Here is a 6,970-nt window from a genome sequence, read left to right as displayed (position 1 = left end):
GGCGGGGTACTTTGACCTCCCTCCAGGAGCCCCTTCTCCTCAGTGAGTCAGGCAGGGGCCCTCAGGCACTCATAGGGAAGATGATCAGCAGCTGGAGACTGAGGGGCCATCCACCCAGGGGACTACCGAGAGTGTCCAGCTGATCCCAATCCCCTCTGCCTGTGCCCCCATCACCTCCAACTGTATAGGCCAAGGAGGTGCATCTGCCTGACAGCAGGAGACCCAAAGCAGGCCAGGGCCCTTCAGGTCTTGGCCCTCTAGAGGGCGCCTGCCAAAATCATCAAAGACAACAGGACATAGCAGTCAGCAGGCTGCCTCCACTTCTACTGTGGATGTCAGGGATGCACCATGATGTAACGTTAGGGTTAGAAAAATTAAGAAATGTTGACATCATTTCTGGGTCATGGGTGTTCAATCACTGTATATATCATGCATCTTTATAAATACATTTGCTGTTCATGGGAATGGTCTCATAATTTGAAAGCATTATGCATATTCATCTGTTCATCCTCTTACTGCGAGGGTGAGCCATGCTCCCACTTGGTGATCACCTCCCCTTGTGAGCCTCACTTTACTGGAAGTGTTTGAAAAATGCGTTAGTGACTCTACTTACAAGACAACATGGAGATAAGCATGCCCATAGCCTTGGAGGGAAGTCAGGGTGGCCCTTAGCTCTAATTGTTTCTCAAAATAAGAAGGCTGTCTTCATTGGTAGTACCAATGCACAAGACCTACAGCCATGATGGTCTCTCCAACCTTGCGCACATCTCAGTGTCCACTAAAAGTTTCTCATTAAGGTGGCAATGACTGCAAGGATGCAGTGTTTATGCTGTTGTGCTGACTTCCACTTCCCAGAGCACACGGGTACAGGGTTTGCCGCTGACCTTTCCAAAGATTAGGGCCTGGTGAATCATGAGGGTTGAAGGTGCAAGCCCAAATGCTGAACTTGCTCTCAATGTTTCTGGTTGTAAAGGCCTTTCAGTGCACTGGCATGGCACTAAGGGACAGAAGGAATGTGGCCGTGTTCTGTTGCTAGCACCTTACTCCTCCCGGAAGCTTGTGGTTATCAGTGTTGCACGGGCAAGTCTTCCACATTGTGCTTCTTTGATGGCATCTTCACGTGGAATCTGACCCTTATGTCCCTCTTCAGGTTTCTGCCCTTCCTGCTCTTCATCGTCTGAGGAGCTCTCAGCCTCCGTCATGTCACCCTTTGGCAAGGGATTCCCCCTTTGGAGTGCCAAGTTGTGAAGGGTGCAACAGACCACAACTAAGCAGGATACCCTCTGTGCAGAGCCCCACCTAACCGGCCCAAACACCAGAAGTGCATCTTCTGGATGCCAATGCCTGCTTGATGATGGATCATGTTGAGCTTTGCGCTGCATTGTATCTCTCCTTTGATGCACTCTGAGGATGACACATAGGTGTCATGAGCCATTGTTTGAGCTGATACCCCTTATCCTGAAGCAGCCAGCCCTGTAATTGCTGAGGCCCTTCACATATGTGAGGCACCTGGGAGTGACTCAAGATATATGAGTCATGGCAACTCCCAGGGTACCTGGTACAAATGTGCAAGATGTGCTTCTGATAATCGCACACCAGTTGAATGTTCAGGGAGTGGAAGCCTTTCCTGCCAGTTAACATCAGGGGCTGTTGCCATGGAGCTCTCAAAGCCACATGTGTGCAACTGATTGCACCCTGAACTCTAGGGAAGTCTGAGATAGCTGCAAACTCCAGAAATTTAGCAGCCTGGCTAGCTTCATTGAGTGTGAACTTCACATAATGATGAGCCTTACTGTAGACGGCGTCTGTCACCTCCTTGATACATTTATGTGTTGAGGACTGTGAGATGCCACGTAGGTCCCCTGTGGATCCCTGGAATGATCCACAGGTAAAAAAATTGAGATGGCGGTGAGCTTCAGGAACACTGGCAGGGGTGTCCCCCCAGTCCATGGAGCATTAGATCCTCCCACAGAATGTGGCAGATATGATCCACTACATCTCTTGACAAGCATAGATATGCATGGCATTGTCTTCCGCTCATCTCCAGATAGGAAAGTCTTCTTCTGTCGATCCTTTGTTGTGTGAGTTGCTTCTGTGGGTTGGGTCTAACCTCCTCATCTTCTGGGTCTTGCTGGGGCTCCCCTGGAACATGGACCTCAGGCTGGGTTTCCTTTCAAGGTGGCACTGGGCCTTTCTTCTCCTCCTCAATCAGATCACTGCCATCAAGAAGGCAACATTGAGCACAGGCTCCGTTATTCAATCCCCCTTCTCCCTGTGGACTGATAGGTGCAACAGATTACAGAATGCTTGGCAAATAATGTAGACCTCCCACTCGCAAACAGAAAGCCACTGTCAAGCTCTACAGCTGTCTCTGTGCTACTAGCTTTTTGCTGATACAACCTTGTAGCTGAGGCGCAAACTCACAGATCTAGGTGACCAAGATGCCAATACTGAAACTTGACATCTCAATCCCACAGTGGCTGGAAGAGGTTTGGATGCATTCAGAAACAGTGCCACCTTACCAAAGGCACCCCTGTAATCTCTGATCTGGTACACTGATTAAGCTCAACTTGCACTTCAGTAATGACTGGATGCCCTTTGGTCCATTATCCATGCCAATTGGAGAAAGCACATTAGAAGCTTTCATTGATGACCTGGCAACTATGCTGCAGCTGTGCTTCCTTAACAGTTGCCCTGCATTTTCCATTCTCACATACCTCTCGGTTAATGCTCAAATGGAGCAATTGTATTGTGAGGCTAATGACACCTGCAGTCTCTCGTTAAAACACACCAAAAAGCAATGGCTCCAATTGCACCTTCTCAAGGAAGCTTTCCTCTTTTCTCTCAGCTCTGACACTATTTCAATGCTGTGACTCTAAGCAGTTTGAAGGTGCCCCCTGAAAGGGCCCCTTAGTCCAGCCGTGGGCTCCACCCACACTGCCTCAGACCCCTCCATGCAGATTCTTTTTCAGTTTCGATTTTAAACTGCACAATAACGCTCTAGTTTCAAGATGGTGGTGCTGCATTTTTATTTTGAGACCAGCTTCTCATCCACCCCCTTCTGTGTCTGCGTTCTAGTCATCCATGTCGGGCTTCATCTTCCCCACCCTCGGTTTCCCCTCTGCCTGCCATCATACCCCCCACAGCCCCACTAGACCCCACTGTCCTCCAGGTCACTATCATATTTCCCCCCACCAACACCCCCATACCCCATTGTCCTCCATGTCTCTGTCATCCTGCCCCCACAACCCCACCATCCCTCATTGACCATCATGACTCTGTCATCCTTCTCCCCCCTGCCCCCACCCCCAGTCACAATTCTGGTCTCTGTTTCCCCGTGCAGCCCTGCCTGAGACCCACAGTACACACTGCGTGCTGTCCTCCCGGAGTACGGAGGTACCCACCATGAGTAGAGCAACCCTACACCCCCACTAGTGTGGTGTCATATTGGCATTGCTGAGAAACTGGAGCAGCGCTGTTGTAGGCAGGCTTTGAATGTTGTACTCACCTCAAAGTTGAGGGCGGACAGCTGAGCACCATTTATATCAATCGTGATTTAGACTGGTCTAATTTCCTGCTGGTATGGTACAAAATAGGGAGGGGGAACATGATTCCAGCAAGTAGCATTTTCATTCATGTCATGGTAATGAATGCAAATGGCGTTGCCAACATTGATCAGTGGGAAACCCGACTCGCCATCAGCCCGCCATGGAAGTGGGGAAAAAATTCCAAACCGATTTCCCAACAGCAGAAATCCAATTTTTGGCCTCTCTCTGAATTTTCTGCTCCCACCCGTCACGAAACCCACCCCTGGCAGGACTGGAAAATTCCACCCTGTAGTGTCTACCCAGCTTGAAAAGAAGTGCAGTCCAGAGAGATGTTTTCTTTTGAGAGTGCAAGTTAGATTAGTTTAAAAGCATTCAAAAAGCCCCCAAAAGCTATGTTGTCATGGAGATGGAAGGAGTTTAAGAAGGTTCTCTGGTTTCAATTTATCTGTGTGTTTGCTGGGAGAAGGAGTTGGTTGCGGTTTGGATCTTGTGCAGTTTGCAGCTCACAGAGAAGTCCTGGGAGTTGTTTGGTGCATTTAAGGTTCAGGAAAAGTCCTGGGGAGCTATAAAGGTGGCAGAAGGTCGCTGGTTCCATGCTAGAGACAGTTAGGGCTCAGAGAAGCCCTTGGAGCCATTCATAGCTCGATGCAGCTAGGAGACTGGGTTTAAAAGAAACCTAGGGCAGCGCCAGGTTAGTGAAGCTAGGAGTCTGCAAAATAGTTGCAATTGTGCTAGTAATTAGAGGCAGGAATGCAGCTTTCTGAATTCCGTGGAACTCAGCCTCATGAGATTGAAGAAGAGATTGAACCATCAGGAGGTGAGCAGTCATTGAGGCAGACCAAGTCATTTCAAGGGAGTTCAGAGGTTAGATCTTCAAAAGTGAACAATTTAAATCCCTCATGAGGAAGACAGAGTTTTAATGAGATGTTGTGGCTCATAGTGGTCACTGATGTATGGGTGTGTTTTCGAGAAATCCCATGGGATTTGTCTTGGTTGCACCTTCCATTTAATGTGCAGTGTGGTGCGTTTGGCCACTGTTTGCCTGTTAATTCATATTTACCTTGTTAATTCTGAATAAAAAATGTGTAAATTGTTTTACTTTTCTGACTTTTTATAGTAAAGCTTATTTTGTTTGTTAAAACTGTGGAATCTTGTGGCTTTATTCTCCTGGAGCGTAACTGTGATTTCAAACTTTTGTCTACTTTAAACAATAAGGTATTGGTCCCTAACTGGATCATAGCATAATAAAGCTATATAGAATACCTTCCTTCCTTTCTTTTTCGGTTTTTCCCATGTCACATGAGTTGTCACAATGTTGGCTGATCAGATTCATATCAAACTTAATTTTTTTTTGGATGTGCTGGGTGATTTTACAGCCAGATGCCCTTCCTGCTACAAACCCTCCCCTATTTATCCGGACTGGACACCAGCACCTGTGGCTGGGTTAAAGCTTTATAACATACAAAACCTACTATATGTTGTGCTGCAGAGCAAGGAACAGAAATTAGGAAAAGAAAAAAACTCTCCACTGTCTGGAGTCATAACTAGAATAAAACAAGGTGATTGTAGACACTGGAGGTCAAGCATTTCAGCCCCAAGACATAATTGCAGGAGTTCCTCAGTATAACGTCCTAGGCCCAACCATCTTCAGCTGCTTCCCTCTATCATAAGGTCAGAAATGGGGATGTTTACTGATGATTGCAGTGTTCAGTTCCTCAAATAATGACGCAGTCCGTGCCTACATGCAGCAAGATCTGGACAACATTCACCCTTGGGTTGAGAAATGGCAAATAGTATTCACATCAAACAAGCGCCCAGCAATGACCATCTCCAACAAGAGAGAATCTAATTACATCCCCTTGACATTCAAGGCATTACCATCGCTGAATTCCTCAGCATCAATATCCTGGGGTCGATACAGATGAGAAACTTAACTGGACCAGCCACATAAATGCCACAAATGCAGGTCCAAGGCTGGATATGCTGTCATAAGTGATTCACCTTCTTTCCACCATCTACAAGATGCAAGTTAGATGTGTGATAGAATTCTCTTCACTTGCCCAGATGAGTGAAGCTCTAACAATACTCAAGAACCTCAACACTATCCACACAAGGCTGTCCTCTTGACTGGTAACCTATCCACCACCTGAAACATTCACTCCCTCCACCAATGACACAATGTGGCTACAGTGATTACCATTTATAAGGTGCAATACAACTGTTCTCCAAGGAATTTTCAGCAGTACCTTCCAAACCTGCAATCTCCATCACTTAAAAGAACAAGTGCAGAGGGCATAAGGATACATCACCACCTTCAACTTCCCCTCCAAATCACACACCATCCTGACTTAAGTATATTTTGCTGTTCCTTCATCATCACTAGGTCAAATTCCTGGAACGCCCTACTTAGCAGCATTGTGGGAGTACACTCACCACACCAACTGCAAGCAATTCAAGAATGCAGCTCACCACCACCTTCTTGGGCAATTGAGGGTGCACAATGAATGTTGGCCTTGTCAGCAAGGCCCACATCCAGGGACTGAATAAATTTAAAAACAGGTTTGAATTAATTTAGTTTTTTTACAAAGTATGTAACTGACAGCTTTACATTCAGATTTCTTAGGACACAATCACATCCTTGGTAGGTGTCTCTCTACTAATTACACCAATATCAGCCTGTGTACCACAAAAAAAAAATCACTTCCCAAACTGATACAGTAGGATTCTCCCAGATATATCAATTATTTTGAATTCTGTGCCTTTCTTGAGAAAGATAACACTAGGTTAGGACAATTGTTTCACAGGGGTTAGCTCATCCCAAACACCAGTTTTTAAATAAACTTTACCAGACTTAGGCAGCAGATACTGTGATCTGTAGGTCCTAGCTATCAGTCAGACTCTCTTGGCCTGGGTTGACTCCCTGAAACTGTATATCTACTTCCTTTGTATCTTTATCCTTTGTATTAAGTTTATCAACAGATCAGCAGACAAGCAAAAAAAAATCACAAGCCTGGAGAAGGATTAAGCTGCCAGACAACAGAAGAGGAAATGAAGAGGAATGTGGAAGTAGGTATTTACAATTAACAAAATTAGGAGTGAGTGCCAGTTCAAGATAACACAGCGAACATTTTTCATCTATTGAATTCCATTCCTTGTTGGGAAATGACTATTGGAGAAGCTATAGCCAAAATGGCTCTGATGGATGTGATACACTGCTGTGCATGTTCTTGTCATTCCTCGACATTCAAGCATTTTGGATGGCAGTTCAGGAGGCAGCAACGAACGTGGCAGTCCTCACGATTCCTACAGATCCAGACTTCCTACTAAATTTTGCTGATCCTCCATTGCTGATGCACTCCTGTTTAAACTCAAGAGTATTACGAAATGATGGGACTGCTGAGTGGCCACAAGTGTTCTTACAG

This window comes from Cetorhinus maximus, chromosome 7 (genome assembly GCF_964194155.1).
Source record: "Cetorhinus maximus chromosome 7, sCetMax3.hap1.1, whole genome shotgun sequence".
NCBI classification, from domain to species: Eukaryota; Metazoa; Chordata; class Chondrichthyes; order Lamniformes; family Cetorhinidae; genus Cetorhinus; species Cetorhinus maximus.
This window is presented reverse-complemented; position numbering follows the sequence as displayed.